Raw genomic sequence first — 26,836 nt, forward strand, 5'->3', positions numbered from 1 at the left:
TTTGTTCTTAAAATTCATGGATCTTTCTTACTTGAAATATTAGGTGAGGATCAGAATTCCTTCAATTCATTATAATTGGGTTATTCTCTATGTACAAATATAGTGGAGGGAGGCATTAAATCCTTGTTTGTCTATTAGTTCTCAGTTATTGTCTTCTGCCTAGGACAAAGCTTTAGCTAGCTCGCTAGGCTCTTAACCTTGTGGTCATGGGTTCAAATCCAGTCTCTGCATTATTATTATTATTATTATTATTATTATTATTCAGCATGTGTGAATGAGTTTCTTTTGCTATTTGCTCGTTACTTTTTTGCTTTTTGCAGTCTCTTGAAGATGGACTTGGTGAAAGTTAAAGAACCTTTTGTGTGGCTGGGCTTCTTACTTGGTATTGTATTGTACATACAGTGATTAGTTTCTAAGAGTCCTGAACTCAAGGAAAATTTTCAACCAACTCCTAAACACAACCGGCATACCCCACGGTGTCTGGCATGTGAAACGAAGAAATACGAAAATACTTTCAAAATTCAAAAAAATTTCAAAAAATGAAAAATGATAAAAAATCGTAAACATGTAATCTAGCATGCCCACCTACAATGGCATGCCCCAAAGAAGTCTATCATGTTGCAAACAATGAGATGGACAAAGAGGTAAAATCAAACCGAAGAGGGGACAACTTCCATACTTGAAGAGTGAAAGGACAATGGAACATGAGATGCTTCTCCGATTCTTGTCCTCCACCATAACAAGGACAAACCGGATCAATGGACAGACCTCTCCTGCCAAGAGCCTCTTTAGTAGGCAACACTTCCCAGCAACATTTTTACAAAAAATGCTTCACTTTCGTAGACATCGCCAAAGTGAGTGCCAGCAATGGGCAACAATATTAGACTTTAAAACACCATTAGTCTAACTCGAGAGATGAGAGAGCATTTTGAGAGCAATATAATATGTTGTTTTAATGGAGAAATCTTCTAATGTTGTTGGGGACCAATATTGGACATCGTCACGTCCACACATGCTAATTGGAAATTTCAAAATTGCATCCACAACTTCCAATGAGAAATATTGATTAAGGATATAAACGATCCATGAATGACTTGTCTCATCAATAAGATACGCAACCAAGTTTACTGGTGGATTCTCAACTTGAGGGGTCAAAGGTGATGGATTCTCAACTTGAGGGGCCATTGCTCTCTATTACTAGCCAATGAGCAATTAAATCACATAATGTCATAAGGTGGCTTTTGCAAAGCCACATGAGTACAAGAACCAAAAATTACAGAAAGTAACTTATGCCTCTATCTTGCCTCCATCGCAGATATAGAAACAAAATTTACTGAACAATCTTCCAACTTATTCTCTGCTAGTAAAGTTGGTGCATTTCGGGTTCTCCCCGTATATAACGCTGGTTGTTTTGGATTAGGTAGACGCAAAGATTCATTTTTAAGCATAACAATAAGGTTTGACATGGTGGGTCTGTCCACAACACACTCTTGTACACATAGTAGACCAACATGAATACATCTTAGCAGTTGAGTTTTATGAAAAGAAAAGTTCGATGACGGATCTATTAGCTCAAGACTAGTACCTTTCTTCCACAAATCCCATACCTGCAATAATTTTCAATTTTAATGTAAGACATGACTTAGCCAATAATATATAAAAACAAAAAAAAAAAAAAATTTGGAAAGCTCGTGTAGCCTAATTGAAATTTTAAATGAGAATCAAATTTATTGTGATACTTTATGTGTTCTATAAGGCTTAAAGGGCCGGACAAATGAGAAAAAATAGTATTTTTCTTGCCGCTCACAATCTCTAATAGTAGGACTCCAAAACTGTAGACGTCAGACTTAACTGAGAAGATCCTGTTCATTGCATATTCAGTAGACATATAACCACTGCATAAAATAATCAAGCAAAATCAAGAAAATGTACATATTTAATAGACATATATTGTGAGATGTTATTTATTTTGGCAATTATCGTAAACATAACAAATCCAAGTTGAGTTGTAATCACTTGTTCTACAAGTCATCAAGTTCAACAGGGGTTACAAAACTGGGAAGAAGTTCAAACTTACCATACTTGAAGAGTTTGTGAAGAAAAGGGTAAGGACACTAATTTAGGAAGGAATATGAATAAGGTTGGACATTCTACACTTACCATGTTACTTACTATGTTAGTCTAAAATTCCAGTAGAATGAAACAAGACTGCAAGAATTCGAGTATTTAGGTCTGCCAACCTTGAACCGATTCAGCTTCCTTGAACTGGTTCAAGATGTTCAAGTTTGAGTCACTGCCAAACTTGAACCGGTTCAGCCTCCTTGAACCGGTTCAAGATGCTCAAGTTTAGGTAATTGCCAAACTTGAACCTGTTCAGCCTCCTTGAACTGGTTCAAGATGTCCTGTTTGCAATACTTCAGTTTCATTTTTCTGAATTATTTCCCAGTTGGTCTAGAATTATACCAAATCCTATGCATGAAATTTACCTTATTTTCAGAGGGATTATGTCATTCTATACTCTATATAAACCATGTCGTATACATTGGTTTAAACACAGCTTTTACATTATTATTCAGATATTATTAAAGTCTTAGGAAGATTATTTTTGCAGAAAATCAGAGTTGATTCTTCTGATATCTTTCTAGAACACATACACATAAACACAGAGTTTAAAGTTGTGGTGTTCGAATCCTGATCGTGATCAAACGGTTGTATTAACATCGATCAGGCAAAGCAGATCTTCTTCTACATCATTCAGACGATTGAAGAACAGAAGTAAACGCAGTCACACTTTGGAAGGGTCAGAGTATTCGCGGAGTGCTGTCTGATCTACTTGCTACTCTTTTACAAATATCAAGTGTAAGCCTGACGTCGAGTTGCTGTTGGACAGGGAGTCGCAAAGTCAGAGGATCATCAGCGGTTGGTGTGGTGTAGAACGATAGGATGTGAGTCTGAGTCAAAGTTCGATATACTTTGTTCCAAGCATAGTGGATTGGTTTACTTTAGACTGCACAAGTCCACGAGGTTTTTCCCATTACAATTGACATATTTTATCAACTAGGGTTTCCTCGCTAAAATTCTAATGTCATCTCTAACTTTATACTTTGCTTTATTTTACTACATGCAATTAATTATTTAACTGCTACAATAAGTAAAGTTGGTAACGACACGATCTGTTTTACAAAACCTACAACTTTCCTGTATACATTCCGCTGCGTACGACTCACATATATTGCATATGACTATCCGAATCGAATCGAATCAAATATTGTTTGTACTTGCTATGTACCGACAACCTTATTTGTATTTGCTTCAGATTCATCCTGTCCAAAAATTCTGGCCAATCCAAAATCTAATATTTTTGCATCATCAAGTAAAATGTTGCTAGTTTTTAGGTCTCTTTGTATTACTCTCATTTTGGAATACTTGTGAAGATACAGTAGTCCTTGTGCGATACCCTCGATGATGTTGAGCTGCCTTTTCTAGTCCAATAGTTTTCCCTTAGTAGGATTTGTTGTTGCCATGTAAAATTGGAAAAATGCAATAATTTGTCAAGCTAATGATCAATAATAATAAAATAGAATGTACCAACAAATAATATTGCAACTAACCAAACAGAAAAAAATCCAAACTTTTATTTGGCATATATTCATATATTAACATTTTTTCTTCCCCTTGGATGGAACAACCCAACAGCTTGAAAAGATTCCTATGTTGAAGTTCAACAATTAGGGTAATCTCATTCTTGAACTCCACTATTCCTTGGCCTGAACTTCTGGAAAGTCTTTTTACTGCCATGTGTTGCCTAGATGGTAGTACTCCCTAGACATTGTTGTCACTTTTAATGTTATATATATCAACACTTGATTCAACTCAGTTTAGTAGTAACAATGTTTTACGTACCTTGTAGACTGGTCCAAAACCACCCTGTCCAAGCTTGTTAAGAGACGAGAAGTTATCAGTCGTAGCTGCTATTTGAAGAAAATTGTATATCTGCAAATGTTGACCTTTCCTGGTATTGATTTTTAGTTTATCTGCATCACCATACTTGTTCGAAGGTATTGTTTGAGATGTTGATGCGACTAGTGACTTCACTTGCCTTCTTTCTCCTTCCTCTACAAACAATTATATAAGAAATTTTAAACCCAAAATAGTTGTTCATAAACGCAACTCATTTGTGAACATGCATTAATGACAGAATATCCTTGAACCTCACCTGTTTGCTGCTTTTGGTTTAGATTCCTTTTTCCTCAAGTGGCATAAGAAAACGGAGAGGGTGGGAATGATTGCCAGGAGAGACCATATCCACCACCGCCCCCAGCCTTTTTTCATACTTTGCGACGAATCTTTTCTTATTGGTTCTCCCATTGGTGCCTCTCCTGATGATTCCCATGGTCCTTGAAATTTTGATCACAAAATCAGCATATTCTCTTGTAGCTTGATTTGGGGTAGTTGATGTTAGGAATTATGACTCAAATTCCCATTATTATTAGTTTCTATTTTAGAGTGTATTTTTTATGGTAATTTCTTATAGAGACGTGAATTGGGCTCTAAGAAATTGTAATATTTGTTCACAAAGGAATTGGGTATGTGACTCTATAAATAGACACTTAGGTTATTGTTGAGAGTTATGAGTTGAGAGAGATGTAGCCTCATGAGGGAGTACATTGATGGTAGGGGTGAGTTACGGGTTCAGTAGAGTGAACACTGATCGCGAGAGGGAGTCTCATGGAATACACGGAGAACTCGGTCAAGAGTTTGTGTGCATGGTCCGGTGTTGAAATTCTCTACTATTGTAATATCTCTATATATATAGTGAATCTCTTCTCATCCGTAGATGTAACCCTGATTTTGGGTGAACAACGTATATATCTTGTGTCGTGGTTTGAATTGTTGTTTTCTTTCTTTCTTTTACTTCCGCTGTGCCCCAACAACTGGTATCCGAGTCAAAGGTGAAGGAGATCCAGAAAACACAAGAAGTCTCAACATGTGCTACAACGGGCTTCAGTTGTAGGTGGAGTCAATCGGCTTGGTTAAATGGCATGGAGCTTGAGTAGTCAAGGTGGAGCCTTGGGGTTTTGATTAATTGAGCAACGTATAGTGGGGATAATCTGAGTTCTGCAACAAGATCGAGAAGATTGAAGACACAGAGAATTGTCCAGATTTAATTGCCATGAGAAGCGATGATTGATGTAATAATTTGAGCCAAGGTGGAGATTGTCAGGAATTATGTCTCAAATTTTCATTATTATTAGTTTCTATTTTAGAGTGTATTTTTTATGGTAATTTCTTATAGAGACGTGAATTGGGCTCTAAAAAATTGTAATCCTTGTCCACAAAGGCATTGGGTATGTGACTTTATAAATAGACACTTAGGCTATTGTTGAGAGTTATGAGTTGAGAGAGATGTAGCCTCATGAGAGAGTACGTTGATGGTAGAGGTGAGTTACGAGTTTGGTAGAGTGAACACTGATGGCGAAAGGGAGTCTCGTGGAGTACACGGAGAACTCGGTTAAGAGTTTGTGTGCATGGTCCGGTGTTGAAATTCTCTACTATTGTAATATCTCTACATATATAGTGAATCTCTTCTCATCTATGGATGTAACCCTGATTTTGGGTGAACTATGTATATATCTTGTGTTGTGGTTTGAATTATTGTTTTCTTTCTTTCTTTTGCTTCCGCTGTGCCCCAACAGTTGATAGTCTCTCAAGTTTATTTTTAGAGTTCTTGAGAATGTTTTCAGAAAACAAAAACAAACAGTTTTTTAACAAGAACATAGAAAACATAAAATTATCTATAAAAAATTGTCATTTATAGTTTTCTGAAAATTTTATTCTTTTTAATTGAGTTTTAAGAAGATATATACTAAACAGTTTTCTATTTATAGGATAGACACTTTCTAGCAACCTCCTTTCAGAAGAAAAATTGGGTGGAAATTTGCAGCCTTGAATTATTATCATTATTATTATTTTTTATTAATAAAGCTTTTCCCAATGAAAAAACAAAAAAGACAAAATGGAATGACAAAAATAATGCCAGAAATAAAAAATGAGTGTTGGATGAAAGATGGAAGGTGGATGGTGATAGCATTAGACACACCTTTAGCATCTCCACGAGTAGTGAGAAGATAAATCGTCAGACCTGAATCATTGTTGAAATACAGTTTTTCCCAAAATATGCATCCAGTTCCATTAGGAAACATAGAGTTATAAGCAAAACAAGAACAATTGTTCTATTAGAGGGCATCACAATCACTGAGACCCAAACTCACATTATCGCCCAGTTGTGCTCGGTTGTAAAATAACCTGTCATGGGTGCAAAGTAGTGCTCAGAACCATACCTGCACTCGGAGGGATCATGTTTAATGCACACATCATTCCCATTTTTGTGACGGCCCTGATTTTTAAGTCAGTGCGTCAGTGATGAATCGAAAGGATGATCCAATAATGGATCTGAAATACGAAAGTAAAAACAGAAAACAAGACTCTAAGAAAGCAAAGTGACCTTCTATGAGGTCGTTGAACTCAATGAGAACTGATGCGGAAGCAAAAGATCGAAAATATGACAAATAAGCCCCTAGGGGCAAAATAGTCATTTTACATAAAAATGACGTCCCTAGAATGTAAATTATTCTCGAGACACATCCATGACTTCCCGTGAAGTCACGGAACTCAAAAGAAAGTAGCGGAAGTGAATTACAAGAAAACCGAACAAAAATAGCCCTAAGGGCAAAATGGTTATTTCTGAAAATATAAAATCGGGTGCTACCGAGCACACCAGAAGGAAGATAGCGAAAAATGAATCAAGTTAGACTCAAGAATCACTTGATTCAGAGTCTGGATGGAAGAGAAAAGTCAAAACAAAGTTTTGACGTTGCCGTAGCCGTGAATAGTAACCTGGGCAAAATGCTGAAATTTGTGTGCCGTGTTGAGGCACTAAATGATGTTTTCTGGAAAAATATGAAGAAGAAATCCCCCTCAAAATAATTTTTCCAAGCTGACCATGTCGAAAGAAAATTTTATTTTTAATGTGAAATTCCCAAAATGCCCTTACAACAGACTTTTTCAAATAGTGCAGATGCGCACAGGAAATCAGATTTGACGCGGGGTTTTTGGGTCCGATATGACATTTTCTGGAAAAATACAAAGAAAAAACCGCCCCTAAAATTGAGTTTTCTACTCGACTACTTGGAAGGAAACGAAAAAAACATAATACAAAATTTCCAAAATGCCCCTAGATCAGAACTAGACAAGAGGGCAAAGGTTTCTACAGTAACTGTCCACATCTGAGATTAAAAACGGGTTACCAAACGAATTTTTCTGGAAAAACACAAAAATGAAACCCCTTTGCAGATCAAAATTTCTATATGGCAACGTGGGAGGAAATGAAAAAAATTCGCTGTAAAATGGCCAAAATGCCGCCCCTCTAAGAAATTAGATCAAGAGGGCTAAAAAGCTGCTAAAATGCAAAATTGAAAGTTGAACTTCACGAGGGATTTCTGGTACCAAGACGACATTTTCTGGGCTAAAAAGCTGCTAAAATGCAAAACTGAAAGTTGAACTTCACGAGGGATTTCTGGTACCAAGACGACATTTTCTGGGAAAATGCAAAGAAGAAACCCTACCTAAAATCACGTTTTCTAAGTGGTCATGTGAAGACTGTAATTCATTTATCGAAGGAAAACCCCAAAATGTCCTAAAATCAGATTATGCAATAAAAATATAAAATGAGTTCGTAGGAGGCTCAAAATCACAAAGAATGAGGTTTTTCTTGAAAACGATCATGGACGCAAACGTAACTTATCCATTAGGACATGTTACAATGGTCTACGGCTTAAAAATATCGCCGATGCAAAATTCGACCCCCCCACGGCCAAAAAGGCAAAAAAGAACTAGAAATGGAAAATTTGAAAACTAAAATTAACAAATGATTTCAAATTATCATTTGGCCCTTGGCCACACTTCATGCATATTAAATAGGTCTTAATGAATGTGCTCATGCACACTTTGCATCACCCGATTTGGAAATGAACCCTTAAAGACTTAGATTTTATTATTTTAGCTCAAAATACAAAGTATGAAACTAAAATGCAAAAATGAAAACAAAATGGTGATTGGCCCTTGGCTACACCTCATACATATTAAATGAATGTTAGATAATAAATTTCATACCCGATGCACACTCCGGTGCAAAAATGTTATGCTAAAACCCTAATTTCTCATATATTCTCATTAAAGGAAAGGTTTCAATATTTATGAATATACATGAATTTCAAATATGGTTTGGCCCTTAGCGTCATATCATATACATAAAATGAGAATAAAAAAATGTGCTTAGGCACATATTGCAAGTTTAGAATCAAATATGCACATTTGACAAATAAGGCTACAAATGGCTTTTTAAGCCAATATTTACAAGAATGGAACCTTCAAGTCCACAGATCATCAAAGCATAACGAGAATCTCAACCTTGATTCCTGTACCTAAAAAATGTCCCCACTACGTGGATGAGTAATATAAAGCTACTTGTAAGAAATGAGTATGCATCGACTTAACGTTTTACAAAGTTTTTACATTAACTTAAAACAATTCAAAAGGGTTATGCCACCTAACGTCTATGTCAAATGTGAGACTCAGGGAGCATCTTAAGCTACCTTAAAACATTTTTAGCATAAATCACATCATTCATGCAATTCAAACAATATAGAAGCATGCTATACAAAGTAACAAGATATAGATCTTCAAAGCCATTGACTTGAAGTCTAAAATGCGAAAACAACTAAAGTGGGTCATGCCACGTAACGTTTATGTTCCAAATGAATCTATATGATCATTCCTAAGTTGCATTAGAACAACATAGCATAGATGTACTTAACAACATAAAAAACCTGCACTGATTCATTAGTAATCATAATGCCTGAATGTACTTAACAACATCAAAACCTGCAATGATTCATTAGAAATCATAATGCCTAAATGTACTTAACAACATTGGTTGCCAACTTGGAATGGAATGTGAAATCAAGTAGTGGAAGACTTGGACATCAAATCCTGGATAAAGCCAAGACCTATTGTTATTCCGGGAACTAACCCGCTGGGAATACCACCCTTAGTGCGCACTATAAATGGGGAGAACTCATACCTCCCGCACTAGAGCCAAACTTTAGCCATGTCTCTGTAACAATGTCCCAAGTGACTCCAAAATAAATAAGTCAACAACTTACATACGAAATATATATAAAGCACGAAACTATATTCCATGCACTAGTAGGTTGTAACCACGCAGCTCATGCTCTAAATCCACAACTACTATAGGATGACAAATGTCGAATCTTCAGAGCGAGATTCGTTACGCGCAATAATAACATCACATGTCGAATCTTTAGTATGCGATTCGTTATACGCTATAATAATATAATTCAACATTGAAAACATAAACTGAAGAATCTAATACAAGTCCAAAATTATAATTTAAATATACAATCAATGTCAAACACATGATTAAATCATTAACGCAATAGAAACTAAAATTAATTACATAACCTAATTAATTTCTCTAAGTTTCAAATCTCAATTAAATGATCCTTAATTAACACATGTTATACAACATAGCATGGTCATTACATATACCACATCAAAACTTAATTAGGTCATTGAAACAATGAAAATGGAATTTAATTAAATCATGATAATCAAATCCCTAATTTCTAAAACAATATCAAATGATCCCAAATTAACATACGCTAGTATATAAGTCATAGTCATCAAAATTATCAAATTAAAAACTTGATTAAACCAATGGAACCTTTAAAGTAGATTTTAATTAATCCTTTTAACTAAAATCTCTAGAATTTCATACTCATCCAAATGCTCTAAAATTAAAGTATGTTAAAGAGCATGCCAAGACTTAATTTGATAGCCTATCACAAGTTAATTTCATGCAAGGTACGACCATGGGAATTAATCTTTCACAAAAGAAAAATATTAAATAAAAGTTACAATTCTTATTCAAATGACCCAAATTTAATATATGTTAACAAACATATTGAGGGTTAATTTATCATCATACCACAATTCAATTCTAAGCTATATACATCCTTGTAAATTAAATCTTATATAAAGAAATGAATATTATTAATTTTCTAGATTTAATACAAGGCATGCAAACAAGTTGTATAATCATGGAAAACACTTAATACAATACATACATAATCCTAAAACATACACTACCTCAATTTGAGATGGAAATCTCAAAAGCCACCAAAATGAAACGGCTCTGAATCCGACAATACTTCAAGGTTTTGTCGGGGACAATGCTATGAACATTAAACTCCAAAGAGGATCTACCAAAATCCTAACTTTATCTCAAACCCGAACTCAAAAATTGGCCAAAAATGGGTTCTAATAAGGGGGAAAGATGCGCATAGTCAAGATAGCCACAAAACGTAGAGGAACTATGACTTTCTAACAAAGGGAAGAAGGTTTAATTGAGAAAAGAAGGGTAGTAGCCCCCCTTGGGCTGCCATGGGAGTTGCTGGTCATGCATGAAGGGAGGAGAAAGTGAAAAATGAAATGTTACACCCCCCTTTTATAGGAAAACCCTAAAAGTGCCCCGAACGGGCTCCGTCTGGTCCGGAAAAGTGAAATTTGAGCAGACGTGCTCAAACAGCAAAAATCCGTGAATGAAAAATAACCGAAATGAGAAAATATGAACAACAGAAGAAACAGAGTCAAAAATTGAGTTCCGAGTAGAGATATATGCCCTGAACAAGTTCGGCGGCAACTGGTGCCAAGAACCTTGAAACTGGAGAAAAACAACCAGAAGGAAATTCTAAGAGTACGCAATTCGACGAAATGTGAAAATGAATCCTGTACGAGGATCCATGTTCAAAATAAGGTATTTAACAATAACTTTCATTAATTGCACAATGACCCCTCCAAAAAGTAAAAACTGCACTAATGGCCAGAATGAAAATATCTTCCAAAAATATTTTCTTAAAATTCCTTGAAATAAAATATCTTCAAAATATATTTATTAAAAACACCCCAAAAAAATAAAAAGATTCCGAAAAACTATGCATCCATGCCCCTATGGACACCGGGAGCAACCGGAGTACTTTACTGCAAAAGTAAAGATACGTATTTCGTGGAAACCACTTAGAATGAAGACACGTGAAGTTAAAAACCAACTGTGAACACGAAAAGTGAGGTTATGCCAACAAAGTGACAAACGGGGAAAAGACAAAATAGGAAAAATGACGAAAAGTGAGTAGTGTCGAAAAACGAAAAATGTGGGAATGACTCGGTTCTCAAAGGAAGTTGTCAATCCAAAGGAAAGTGTCTCAGAAACCATTTCTGAACACTCGAGAAGACACTAAGTGATGAGAAATCAAACACCGCAAGGAAAAGACAATAGAAAAAATTTATCCGTTAAATTTGAGGAAAAAAGAAAAGGAAGAAAATGACCGGGTCATTACAAAAAGAACAGAACAAGATCAAAGCAAGATTAAACCAAAGGACAAACCAGAAGGTGCTAAAAGACAACTCTAAAAGCCTGAAGGTCATCCGAAGGGACACAAAAATCAAGAACTAAGTGACACTTCCCAAACGAATCGGCATATCAACTTAAAGTCAATCACCGAGAGAATCCCCAAGATAACGACAAGTCAAATCATGACAAATGGCTAAGAATGATATGACAGTAAGAACAATGACCAGAACCCTCCCACACTTACTCGTCAGTAAGGTAACATGACAGTATAAGGCATTTGTTCATAACATGCCCTCAACAGATCAACCCAGAAAGAAACTTTTCGATACAAATGACATCAATGTCGAAAGTGATCATTACCTAAAGCATTATGGGAACCAGGCATCCGCGAGAGTTGGGGTAGCTAATCCCAAAACTCTAACAACAATATCATTGGCATTGTTATGCTTAAGGCCTTAAATCCCTAACACTGGCGTAACTAATGACCCCCACATTTGAAAATGCAACAACAACAACACCAGTCCCGAATCCACAGCCTGACGAGTCTGTGCCCTCAAGCCAATGGATTGGACCCACAAAACCAAAACCCTAAGCACAAATCTGAAGTAGACCTACCGTAAGGCTACATACAGAAGACAAAACATTGGGTTTAAATCCCTATCATGGGCAACTAAAACCTCATAACATAAGTATACTACGTAGCTCACACATGACAATCCCGACATCTAAGGTCATAAAACCCCAACATAAGTGCAGGAAAGATGAAACAGTATAAACCAAATACTCACATAGTATATGCTCGTAAAATTTAAATGACATAAATCAAATAATATCATAGTACTAAGCACAGTACACATAAGGTAAATCAAATAAACCACCTATCACATAGAGGTTAAACAAATAGCAACGCGTTATACACCACCATCGGCACAAGCATGGTAAGTAGATACAGTATAAACAACGGATTATATACATCCGCACACGGACTACCACATAGTCATAAATTGTAAACATGTTTCTAAGGTATGCCCGAAAACAATGGAGCTCATAAACATGTAAAAATGATTATACAAATAGCAAGTTCGTAAAATCAACAGAAATGAATGGAATGCTTCTCAAAAGACAGAACGCAAAAATGCAACACAAAACTTAGACGAGTCCAATCTTTAATTACGAGGAAAGGAACCATCCCCCAAACCAAGATGCCAACGACCTCTATAGGAACTCTACAGGATTCTATCAGAACCCTAACGTAATGCCCTAAGTCTCAAGGACCAGGGAGAGCAATTAATTATGCCAGTGCAATTAATTACACGAAACCACTCATATCCCAACCATAGCTCGTAAGAGCTAACCAAGGCAACACAAAAAGGATTCTAGGTGAACACATCCATCCAAATCCCGAAACCATCGCCCTAAGAAGGTAAGACACAAGAACCTCGCCCTGAGGCTCACAAGCCAACTTCCCAACTCCTTAAGGAAGGATTCAAGTCAGTCCTGACTCATCGTCCCATGACGCTAGAAACAAAGACCTCCATGACATCAATGACATTAAGACCACTACGAAGTCCTAAGAGATGACACCGACACCTCTAACACCACCATGATTACATCACGAAAAGACAAAAGAAAATGAGACGAAATGGTGCCTTCGTGGCCTACGTTTCATCTTGCTAGAAGGAGACTACAACTCTACATTCACATGAGCCCTAACGAGAAGACTCTCCTCGAGTCAAAAGTGTGACGCTATATGCGTAAAAAGGAAACGAGATCAATAATAACACGAGTTATTATGATCAAATGCAACTCACACTATGAATGTATCAAATAAGTAGCACATCAATGTATGCAACATACAGATATGCTAAAGCAATTAAAGAAAGTAGTTTAAACAATTAAGCACTTAAGCAAATAAGCATACATATCAAATAAAGATGTTCTTAATCACATAGGCATACAAACATAGAGACATGTCATAATACCGAGCATGTTATTAAGAAACACGTAAACATGTTATTAAAAAGCATATGAACATATCAAAGAAAATCAACAAAAGCATGAAATGCACCCAAAACCCGTCGTCCAAGGTATTTAAACCTAGGAGCTCTAATACCACCTGTGACGGCCCTGGTTTTTAAGCCAGTGCGTCAGTGATGAACCAAAAGGATAATTCGATAACGGATCCGAAATGCGGAAGCGAAAATAGAAAACAAGACTCTAAGAAGTCAAAGTGACATTCCACGAGGTCGTGGAATTCAATGAGAATTGATGCGGAAACAAAAGATCAAAAATATGACAAATAAGCCCCCAGGGGCAAAATAGTCATTTTACATAGAAATGACGTCCCTAGAATGTAAATTATTCTCGAGACACATCTATGACTTCCCGTGAAATCACGGAACTCAAAAGAAAGTAGCAGAAGCGAATTACAAGAAAATCGGACAAAAATAGCCCCAAGGGCAAAATGGTTATTTACGAAAATATAAAATCGGGTGCTACCGAGCACACTAGAAGGAAGATAGCGAAAAATTAATCAAGTTAGACTCAAGAATCACTTGATTCGGAGTCCGGATAGAAGAGAAAAGTCAAAACAAAGTTTTGACGTTGCCGCGGCCGTGAATAGTAACCTGGCCAAAATGCTGAAATTCGTGTGCCGTTTTGAGATACTAAATGATATTTTCTAGAAAAATATGAAGAAGAAACCCCCCTCAAAATAATTTTTCGAAGCTGACTATGTCGAAAGAAATTTTTATTTTTGATGGGAAATCCCTAAAATGCCGTTACAACAGACTTTTTCAAATAGTGCAGATGCGCACAGGAAATTAGATTTAACGCGGGGTTTTCGGGTCCGAGATAACATTTTCTGAAAAAGCATGAAGAAGAAACCCCCCCTAAAATCGAGTTTTCTACTAGACTACGTGGAAGGAAACGAAAAAAACACACTGCAAAATTCCCAAAATGCCCCTAGATTAGAACTGGACAAGAGGGCAAAAGTTGCTACAGTAACTGTCCACATTTGAGATCAAAAACGGGCTGCCAAACGAATTTTTCTGGAAAAACATAAAAAAGAAACCTCTCCCCAGACCAAAATTTCTATGTGGCAACGTGGGAGGAAATGAAAAAAACTAGTAAAATGGCCAAATGCCCTTTTAAAAAATCAGATCAAGAGAGCTAAAAAGTTGCTAAAATGCAAAACTGAAAGCTGAACTTCACGGGGGATTTATGGTACCAAGACGACATTTTCTGGGAAAACGCGAAGAAGAAACCACCCCTAAAATCACGTGTTCTAAGTGGCTATATGAAGACCGGAATTCATTTCTCAAAGAAAAACCCCAAAATGCCCTAAAATCAAATTATGAAATAAAAATATAAAATGAGTTCATAGGAGGCTCAAATCACCAAGGATGAGGTTTTTTTTGAAAACGATCATGGACGCAAATGTAACTTATCCATTAGGACATGCTACAATGGTCCACGGTTTAAAAATATCGCCGATACAAAATTCGACCCCCCCACGGCCAAAAAGGCAAAAATGAACTAGAAATGGGAAATTTGAAAACTAAAATTAACAAATGATTTCAAATTACCGTTTGGCCCTTGGCCACACTTCATGCATATTAGATAGGTCCTAATGAATGTGCTCATGCACACTTTGTATCACCCGATTTGGAAATGAATCCTTAAAGGCTCGGATTTTACTATTTTAGCTCAAAATGTAAAGTATGAAACTAAAATGCAAAAATGAAAACAAAATGGTGATTGGCCCTTGGCTACATCTCATACATATTAAATGAATGCTAGATAATGAATTTCATACCCGATGCACACTCTGGTGCAAAAATGTTATGCTAAAACCCTAATTTCTCATATATTCTCATTAAAGGCAAAGTTTCAACATTTATGAATATACATGAATTTCAAATATGGTTTGGCCCTTGGCCTCATATCATATTCATAAAATGAGAATCAAAAAATGTGCTTAGGCATATATTACAAGTTTAGAATCAAATATACACATTTGACAAATAAGGTTATAAATGGCTTTTCAAGCCAACCTTTACAGGAATAGAACCTTCAAGTCCACAAATCATCTAAGCATAACGAGAATCTCAACCTTGATTCTTGTACCTAAAAAATGTCCCCACTACGTGGGTGAGTAATATAAAGTTACTCGTAAGAAATGAGCTTGTATCGACCTAACGTTTTACAAAATTTTTACATTAACTTAAAACAATTCAAAAGGGTTATGCCACTTAACATCTATGTCAAATGTGAGACTCTGGGAGCATCCTAAGCTACCTTAAAACATTTCTAGCATAAATCACATCATTCTTGCAATTCAAACAATATAGAAGTATGCTATACAAAGTAACAAGATATAGATCTTCAAAGCCATTGACTTGAAATCTAAAATGCGAAAACAACTAAAGTGGGTCATGCCACCTAACGTCTATGTTCTAAATAAATCTATATGATCATTCCTAAGTTGCATTTGAACAACATAACATAGATGTACTTAACAACATCAAAAACCTGTAATGATTTATTAGAAATCATAATGCCTGAATGTACTTAACAACATCAAAACCTGCAATGATTCATTAAAAATCATAATGCCTGAATGTACTTAACAACATTAAATCGCCAATAACCAAAACCACAAGTCACAATTAAACATTGGTTGCTAATATGGAATTGAATGCGAAATCAAGTAGTGGAAGACTTGGATATAAAATCCAAGATAAAGCCAAGACCTATGGTTATTCCGGGGATTAACCCACTGGGAATACCACCCTAAGTGCGCATTATAAATGGGGAGAACTCATACCTCCCGCACTAGAACCAAACTCTAGCCATGTCTCTATAACAATGTCCCAAGTGACTCCAAAATAAATAAGTTAACAACTTATATACGAAATATATATAAAGCACGAAAATACATTTCATGCACTAGTAGGTTGTAACCACACATCTCATGCTCTAAATCCATAACTACTATAGGATGACAAATGTCGAATCTTTAGAGCGCGATTCGTTACGTGCAATAATAACATCATATGTCGAATTTTCAGTGTGCGATTCGTTACACGCTATAACAATATAATTCAACATTGAAAACATAAACTGAAGAATCTAATACAAGTCCAAAATCATGATTTAAATATACAATTAATGTCAGACACATGATTAAATCATTAACGCAATAGAAACGAAAATTAATTGCATAACCTAATTAATTTCTCTAAGTTTCAAATCTCAATTAAATGATCTTTAATTAACGCATGTTATACAACATAGCATGGTCATTACATATACCACATCAAAACTTAAATAGGTCATTGAAACAATAAAAATGGAATTTAATTAAATCATGATAATCAAATCCCTAATTTCTAAAACAACATCAAATGGTCCCAAATTAACATACGCTAGTATACAAGTCCTAGTCATCACAATTATCAAATTAAAAACTTGATTAAGCCAAGGGAACCTTTAAAGCAGATTTTAATTAATCCTTTTAATTAAAATCTCTAGAATTTCATACTTATCCAAATGCTCTAGAATTAAAGTATATTAAAGAGCTTGCCAAGACTTAATTTAATAACTTATCATAAGTTAATTTCATACAAGGTACGACCATGGGAATTAATCTTTCACAAAAAAAAAAAATATTAAATAAAAGTTGTAATTCTTATTAAAATGACCCAAATTTAATATATGTTAACAAATATATTAAAGCCTAATTTATCATCATGTTACAATTCAATTTTAAGTTATATATATCCTTGTAAATTAAATCTTATATAAAGAAATAAATATTACTAATTTTCTAGATTTAATAAAAGGCATGCAAACAAGTTGTATAATCATGGAAAACACTCAATACAACATATTCATAATCCTAAAACATTCACTATCTCAATTTGAGATGGAAATCTCTAAAGCCACCAAAATGAAACGGTTCCGAATCCGACAATAGTTAGGGGTTTTGTCGGAGACAACGCCGTGAACATTAAACTCAAAAGAGGACCTACCAAAATTCTAACTTGACCTCAAACCCGAACTCAAAAATTGGCCAAAAACGGGTTCTAATAAAGGGGAAAGATGCGCGTAGTCAAGATAAACACAAAACGCAAAGGAACTATGACTTTCTAACAAAGGGAAGAAGGTTTAATTGAGAAAAGAAGGGTGACAGCCCCCCTTGGGCTGCTATGGGAGTTGCTGGTCGTGCATGAAGGGAGGAGAAAGCGAAAAATGAAATGTGTCACCCCCATTTTATAGAAAAACCCTAAAAGTGCCCCGAACGGGCGCCGCCGGATCTGGAAAAGTGAAATTTGAGCAGACGCGTTCAAACGGCTAAACCCTGTGAATGAAAAATAACCGAAATGAGAAAATATGAACAACGGAAGAAATGGCGTCAAAAACTGAGTTCCGAGCAGAGAGATATGCTCCGAACAAGTTCGGCGGTAACTAGTGTCAGAAACTCTGAAACTGGAGAAAAACAAGCAGAAGGGAATTCTAAGAGTACGCGACTCGACGAAAAGTGAAAATGAATCCCGTACGAGTATCCAGACTCAAAATAAGACATTTAGTAATAACTTTCATTAATTACACAATGGCCCATTCAAAAAGTGAAAACTGGACTAATGGCCCAGAATGAAAATATTCTCATGTGGGACAAAATTGAAATGATCAAAATCAATCATCTCTGTTGCATTTGGAAAACCGCCGTTTATCCAGTCACCGCTAGTCCAGTAAACATGGTCATGCCGCCACATAACCAATTGGCGCCTGCCACCATCAAAGTCGGCGCCCAGTTTGGAAGCCCCCGGAGCAGGAACATGGAGACTTAACCATGAAGTTAGAAACCAGCTTTGGCCAGTCTTTGGGTTCCTGCCTAGTTTCATTCCGGGCAGTAGGATGTCTGTTGGGTAATAAAAACTCTGCCACAAGACAGGTCCGAAGCTTCCGTTGTTATAATCTTGTCGCATGTACGATTAAATTCCCAGAATCAAGTAGGGCAGCAGCTGTGAGTCGTACATTATTATTATTTCTGGAACTTATATTTATTGGTTGCCCCCCGCCATAACTCAATCTCAACATGCCATCAGTATCCATTGTAACAACTCCGGAGGAATCAGGAACTGGAGTTTCCCGATTCGCCACCCAAACTGGTTTTACTTGTTGATCTTTAGCTTACTGTATTCCCAAGTAACGATAAGAGATGGATTCAGAATTAATGAAGGAGGGAGATGTCTGCTGATTCAAAGGTAAGAGTGAAGAAACCAAATGTAGCGACACCCCCTGCAGAAGTTAGCTGATCCCAATCATGGAGTTGTTGGCCTTGCCTCATAGTATCGTTTTCTTCTTTTGCATTGATAATTGCCATACAAAAGCATAACAGAATTACGAGGACGAGGCTTCTTCCCTCCACACCCACCGTTGCTTACTCACAATTAGTTACTTGTGCAGGTACCTACTAACTGTGTGGTTCATAATTTGCCATCCCCTCCAGACGACTTGGGGTCAGAGGCACAGGCACCATGGGTCCATGAGCACATGCCAAGGAAGTCCCCAAATAATTTTATGTGGCCAGCGACAAAGACCAAAGACTTGCTTTAGCTAGTTTTTCAAATTGTTACAATTTTCTTAGGCTAGCGACAAAGACCAGAGGCTTGCTTTAGCTAGTTTTTCAAATTTTTACAATTTTCTTGGGCTAGCGACAAAGACCAGAGACTTGCTTTAGCTAGTTTTACTTTGAAAAGTACTCCCTCCCTCCGAAAAAGGAAGTCATTTTTGGGCCAGAGGTAATAGTATATATAAGGGAAAAATCCTAACGAGTCATATTTTTAAGTTTAAGCCTATGAAATCTTCTCAAAGATGAAAGAAGTCTTACTTTTAAAAAATATTTTTAAATAAGTTCAGATTCAATGAATAATAAATATTTTTTAAAGATTGTCCTTCATTGCTTAATTCTTTTTTTTTTTTTTTATAATCAAAATACAAACTCTCTCTCTACTTTCAATATTTTGCAACTAACAACTTTTATAAAAAAAAAATTTATTTGATACCAAAATAAATTATGCTAAAAAAAATAATAAAGTATTTCAAATACACTTCATAAATACAAAAATGTTAAAATACAATGAAATTTTTTTCATTAAATACATTTCGAATTATTTTCATTCTATTTTAATTTTCTACTTCATATTTTAACATGTGAGTGTTTACAAAAAATGCATTTGAGATACTTTATTAATTTTTTTGAGGATTATTTATTTTGATAACAAATAAGTTTTTTTGTAAAAATTAGTAGTTACAAACTTCCGAAAGTAGAGAGAACATTTGTGTTTTGGTAAAAAAATTAAAAAATTATTAATAGAATCTGGAGTTATCCGGAAATATTTTTCAAAAGTGGGACTTATTTGACTTTAGCGCTTAAAAGTACACTTATTAAGAATGTGATAAGTTAGCGTTGAATGTTGCACATGAGAGCCTTTAAAGTTGCATATGTTAATGCTTTAGTAATACTTATTTTTCGATTCTTATATTAGTTTTTGTTCTTTGGCTATCTATAAGTCGTTATCCAAAAATACGGTCAATCCCATGCAAGGGTGGAGCCAGGATTTCATTTTAGGGGGAGCGTACCGTATTTGACGGAAAAAAAAAAAAAAAAAACAACAACAACAACTAAAATCCCAATTATTATTATATATTTTTGTTCACATCAAAAGGCAAACAAAAAAGATCATATCAAAATCACAAATTTTGGGACTGTATTGTCCTAAGTAGAATAGTTACTTCACCTCTTTGGTCTGATCTAAATCCATCCTCCTTGAACATTAATTACAGATGAGAACATTGTAATTAAACTCATTAAAGTACCATAATGTGACCCCCAACGAGTGTCTCCCACCCGTATAAGAGAATTGCTCTAATTTAGGCCTTGCCCACTTGAAAGCTCGCCATTATTAAGTCCTTCAATAACTTTAACAATTTGTTTCTCTCGAATCATATCACGACGTTTATAAGAGGCTCTAACTACATTCATCACATTAGAAATAAATAAGAAAAATGTGAAAATTTGGCTATGATTTTTTGCCACAACAAAAGCCAACTGAAGTTGGTGAGCAAAGTAATGAACAAAAAAAGGCAAATTCATTCTCTTTCAGAATAAGCATTTTGAGACTGTTGAACTCGCCTTGCATATTGCTAGCCCCATCATAACCTTTCCCACGCAGTCTAGAAATGCTCTTAATTCATGTGTAGAAAATACATTATCAATCGCTACCTTAAGTGAGAGCAGTTGTGTCTCTAACATGTACCATATCAATAAAACGCTCAATGATACTCCTATTTTTCACATAACGTAACACAATAGCTATTTGCTCCTTTATTGATATATCACGAGACTCATCAATTAAAATAGAGAAAAATACATCTCCAATATCTCTAATAATAAAATTAATGATCTTTGTTGAAATGGAATTAATAATTTCTTTTTGTATCTTAGGTGACGTTAATTTCAAATTTGCAGGAGCATTTTCCAATACAACAGCTTTAACATCCTTATTGTGATGAACATGAAATCTCAAAAGTGTAAGAAAGTTCCCTTGATTGTTTGAATCCTCGAATTCATCATGGTCATGAAATGCAAGTCCTTGGTGTAAAAGATATCGGATACATTTAACTGATGCAGTTTAATGTAGCTTGGTCTGACTGGTTGAAGAAAATTGTTTGAATGTGTTAATTTTGGTTCATTAATGCTTCACAAGATCTCCAAGCTTGGTTGTGGAGACTATTAGGGCCTCCAACATGAATTTTGAGTTTTTCACTCTTTTTCCAATTTGAAAACCCCTCACCCACAAGGAGTTACCTCCTGATTGTTCTCCAATATCAGGCTTGAAAAGGAAACAATATAGGCAAAACGTCGAATCTTTGGCTATGCTATATGCTAGCCAATTAGAATAAGCACTAAACCAAGCAAGGTTGAAACGATGTGTCCCTTTCCCAAAATTTCTATAAGGAAATTTATGAGTCACAGGCTAACAAGGGCCCTTTAGATAATATGCTCTACATAACTTATCTTGAATATTACTCCTTCCGTCCCAAAATAAGTGTCATACTTTTCTTTTTTGGTTGTCCCAAAATAAGTGTCATAGTTCAAAATCCAATACACTATTTTTTAAATATTCCTAATATACCCTTTGTCTTGAAATTATAAAAGTAATTAAAACTTTTAAAAAAGCTATTGTGGACCCAACAATTCAAATTTGAAAGTTCACTTTTGTACCATACTCATAAATTGCTACAAGGACATATTAGGAAATTCATCTCATACTACTATAAAAAAAATCATAAAAAATAACCCTCTTAAAAAGTTGTATTCTCCAAAAGCGACACTCTTTGTGGGACGGAGGGAGTATGATGATAGTACATTATCCAAGCTCGTAATCTTAAATCTGTTAGAAGATCATCAAAGTTGGTGTCGACACGACTTTGCTTTAAACTATCATCATTTCTCTTTATAGGGGGTGTCACTGTCAACTGTGATTTTCTTTTAAATATTTGATCAATTTTTTTGCAGAACTGTTTAAAAAAAAAAAAAGATTATTCAGGGAAAATTTGTTATAATTGTAAATTGCAATTACTAAGTCCATCTATAATATCTATTATATTAAGCATACAACATATGGCTTCAAAGTTTAATCAAAGCATAAATAATCAAATTCGTGTTCTCCAATATCAGGCTTCAAAATTGAAAAGGAAACAACATAAGCAAACAAAAAAATTATTCAAACCCAAAATGTTAACACACTGACACACAACACAAAAAATCCACATACATGATACATGATATACATACAATATCTAACAAATTGTAATATATATATATATATATATATATATATATATATATATATATATTATAAACTAGGGTTTTTTATTCTTAATTGTATAAATAAAAAAAAAAAACAAATTTTACGTGTAAATCAAAGGGTGAATCAGTACTCTCCTTCTAAGTTCTGACCTTGATTCAATCAGAGCACAAATTAACGAGTACAAGACTTAGGAGCTTTGCTTTCCAAAAAACCAAAAGCGTGGCTGCGTGCGCCTTAGGAGCTTTCCAAAAAACCAAAAGCAGATGTGGGACATACAATCGAAAGTGCATACAAAATTACTGAATATTTTGATAGGTAAAATGATTGAATCACCGATAATATATCATTAAATGTTTTCTTGGGGGAGGGGGGGGGGGGGCATATTTGAACTTTCAAAAATATATACATATAATAGTATTTTTAAAAAAATTTCAGTGGGGGCACACGCCCCCTGGTTGCATGTCCCCTCCGCCACTGATCCCATAGATTCGTGATTTATAGGGATGTTCCTAATGCTTTAGAAGTGGTTCCAGGTCGTCGGAGTCAACTCAAGGCTCAACTAGGGCAATTTAAAGCAAATGCAGCTGTAGAGCTCGAGCTCTTCACCTTAGAGCTTGAGTATTTATTACAATAGATAAGATTTTTTAGCTTGAAAATAAAGCTCGAGCTTCCATATCTAGAGCTTGAGCATTGTTGAAAAGCTCAAGCTCTACACCTTAAAGCTCGAGCACATGCTTCACCTTGGGATATCAAAAGTCGTTGAATTATTTCTGAAGAGAAAAAGCTCGAGCTTCCATACTTAAAGCCCGAGCATTTTAAAAAAGCGCAAGCTCCACCCTATAGAGCTTGAGTATAGCTATTCCTTATAAGTCTAACAGCAAGGCTTTGATTTCCTAAAAGAAAAGCTCGAGCTTTGGGACTTGAAGTTTGATGACCGTGTTATCTTTTTTCTTTTTCCTGACATTCATTATTTATTTATTTATTATTATTTTATTTATTTTATTTTATTTAATTGTTTATTTCTTTTCGTGTTACCTTAGGATTTTGTAGAATTTGAGGTAAGGTTTGGTGTCCAGAATCGGTTTCCGACATCTCATGTATTTGCATTATTTTAATTTTTTGTCAATGCATAGCTCAATTGAGTAGAAAAGCATGCTTGTTTAATTTCATTTCCTAAGGGCACGAATGCATAGTTTCTTTGGAAACATTTTCATTTTTTGGGGTTATTTGTGCAATTAACTTTTTGAGATATTTTGGCTTAAAGACCTTTTTGCAATTATTTTTGTGAGATATTTAGAAGAGGGACCTTTTTGTAATTTTTGAAAAGTGTGACAAGTGTCACCTTTTCCTTGGACCATTTGTTAACTTCTGGTTGGAGATACTTGGAAGCATTGGATGATGACAAGTGTAGTGTGGTGATTCAATCTTGTGAGGAGGACTAGGATCATGACAAGTGGAGGGGTGAGATTGAAGTGTGTGTGTGAGAGGTTGTGCTAGCATAGGTTAAGTGTTTTGTATCTCATTAGTTAGTGGAAAGTTAGAGAAATTCCATTATCTTCTTCATTGCACTCACCTAGCCACTATTGAAGCCTTTAAACGATAGCCTTAAGGTTTTAACCCTCTTCCAATAAGCTTTTGGCCTAGCTCTTGGAAGACAAAAGATCCCTATCACCGTTGTCTTCCACACCTTGTTCTTGGATTTCACCTTGCACACTTCTCATTGGGATTCTAGAGATTCAATTCTTTAGTGAGGTAGGGGGTGTTTTATGTTTATATCTGATAAGCGCTGAATACTGTATATTCAAGCACCCTAAATTACATTAACAAAGTCCATTAAGTGATTATTTTATGTAGATTAACTCCATTTGCATGTTTTTGTGCATTTTCAGGTTAAAGTGCAAAAAGGAAGCAAAAATGATGCCTTGTGGAATTTTGAACAAAAAGGGTGCCAATTCTGAATTTCTGGCAGCAATAGATCCTGACTTTTGTCGCCATTTTCGACCTAGTAAACTCAAGAACTGGACTTCCATCATAACATAAAAGATTTAGAGCTCTGAATCAGCTTTCCAAATCTTCAAGCGGTTCGTCATTCGGAGTTCGGAGTAGAGAGTTATGTTCTTCTTAACAGAGGTGCGCAGAACTGCCTGGCAGCACTGAAGTACTGCCTTTCTCCCCATTTTCGACCAACCAGACTTGAGAATTGGGTCTTCATCAAAACATGAAGTTTTTAAAGCACTGAATCAGATCTCCAAATCTTCAAACAGATCATCATTCGGAGTTCGGGGCACAAAGTTATAGCAGTTTTACCAAAGTAGGTCAGGGCTGAGCAAGAAGAGCATGTTACACATTACACTAATTTAGAGTGCTCGAGACCACTCTTCGAGTGCTCGAAAATCAGGCAGATTGCACTCGGAAATGGCTCAATTTCAGCCACTTGCACATTGGTTTCCTCAATGCCATCTTCCTTCTTTATGAAGTGGTTGGAGGTGTTCCTTGGAGGAGAGAGAGCCTTGACTTGAGCTTGATAAGAGAGAGGAAGGACCACACAAAACATTATCATATATTCTACAAGATTAGAGGAGAGAGAAGAGAGCAAAGAGAGAGAGTTCTTCAAGCTTGAAGAAGGGAGCACGAAAATGGAGGAGGTCTTCAAGCTTCTTCCTTATTCCATTACTCCTATGGGTAACTAAATCTTCTCTAGGGAGGTGATGAAGCCTCCTCTTTTGATCATGTTCTAGATTAGGCTATACTTTTGGGGACTATAATGTATAATGTATGGTAGTTTCATAGTCTAAGAGCATATTCCTTCTTGTAATGAATTTTAATGTGTAAATGGTTGATGTAAGTTCATTGTCATATCTTTGATGATTCTTGGATCAATCTTATTGCTTTTATTTTCATAGTGACAGTGAAAATATAGACTATGAATGTTTTTCAAGGCATGTTGATTTTGAAACTTGATATTCCATTGCTTAGGTACCTCCTTTGATGGTTTATACTTGATTCCTACCTTCATGTGCTTCACCATTTAATTGAAAGCTTGATGGTCTTTTGCTTGAGATAGTGTATTTGATTCTACACCTAGTTTAAGTAGTTCAACTATGGTAGCTTTTGATGGATCATTCTTGTTTTGATTAAGTGAACTTCTTGCTTCATATTTCTTGACCATTGCATATATGCTATTTATCCCCAAAATTTAGACCTAATCTAGCATATACTTAGGGTGTAGTGTGGATTCATCTCCCTAGTCTTTTTTACTTGTATCTCACTTCTTCAATTTCATTGCAATCTATTGTTTTATGCATTTTAATTTCTTAGTTTAGTGACAAACACACAAACCCTTTATAAACCCCTCATCACTCTAGAATGATTCTAGACATTTAGGTTGCCTTAGACTAGTGCAGTCCCAGTGGTTCGACTTACCCGACCAATAGCCCTATTTTACAATGATTCGTGCTATTGCGAAGGTTGATGTATAGTTGATCAACCGATCAATATCCTTAGTGTTTATTATGTTATTTGAAGGTAATATATATTTTATGCATGCTATATAAATTCTAGGGTTGCATATAGATAAAAGTTGTATGTAATTAACCTAGGGTTTCATATTGTTCAAAGCTTGTATATGATTTACTTCTTGTAAGGATGTTATTAACGAGCCCCTTTCCAAGTGTTTAGAAAACGGACTTTTTAATGCGAGAGGTCGCTTTGCAAGGTCAAAATATGAATGTGGTTTTGGAAGCTTTTCTAGTCAAATTTACATTTATAAAAACCACTACTACAACTAATGAAGTATAGCGAGTAGGGATCGTCCGCAGAGATTATACGTGTTGGAATTTAACTTCAACTCTAATGTATCAATTGATTGTAAAAGATAGAGATTGATTGATTAAACTAAGATGCAAGGAAATTAAAATGTAAGAAAAGTAACTAGTGAGAGATAGGGATTTAAGAGATATGAAGAGAGGTCTTAGGGTGTTGGAATCACCACTAAGTTCATGTAATTAATCACTTGCTTTCCATTAATAGGGAATACATTATTGTGAACAAAATGCGACTACCAATTGCAATATTAAGCATGAACCATCAAATTCATGTATGAATTATCTACCTAACCGACAAATAAACTAAGTGTAGAACAACTCATCAAATCTAAGCATGACCCATCAAACTAGTCAAAATTGTAGCACACATCAATCTAGAGAATCATGGAATTTGAAATAATAAGCCATGGAATATCAAACCAAGTATAGATTGTCTACCTACCTACAAGCATGAATTAAACTGTAAAACAACCCATCAAGCATAAGAATAATCCATCAAATTAATCTACAAACCCATTCAATGAAAACCCATGCTTAGCCATCACTAAATCCTTAATTAATCACACATAGACATGTGACCAACATAGAGAATCTAGTGTAGAGATCAATTCCCCAAATAATTACACATAACACAACAT

General features: G+C 35.4%; 1 pseudogene; it reads right to left on the reverse strand.

Annotated features, from left to right (window-relative positions):
- Nucleotides 1-1,295: 1,295 nt before the first annotated feature.
- LOC132280866 (G-type lectin S-receptor-like serine/threonine-protein kinase CES101) lies at nt 1,296-18,934 on the reverse strand (annotated as a pseudogene).
- Nucleotides 18,935-26,836: the final 7,902 nt, after the last annotated feature.

This window comes from Cornus florida, unplaced genomic scaffold, assembly GCF_030987335.1.
Source record: "Cornus florida cultivar Cherokee Brave unplaced genomic scaffold, ASM3098733v1 CherokeeBrave_3.0.0_Hap2_Chr11, whole genome shotgun sequence".
NCBI lineage: Eukaryota > Viridiplantae > Streptophyta > Magnoliopsida > Cornales > Cornaceae > Cornus > Cornus florida.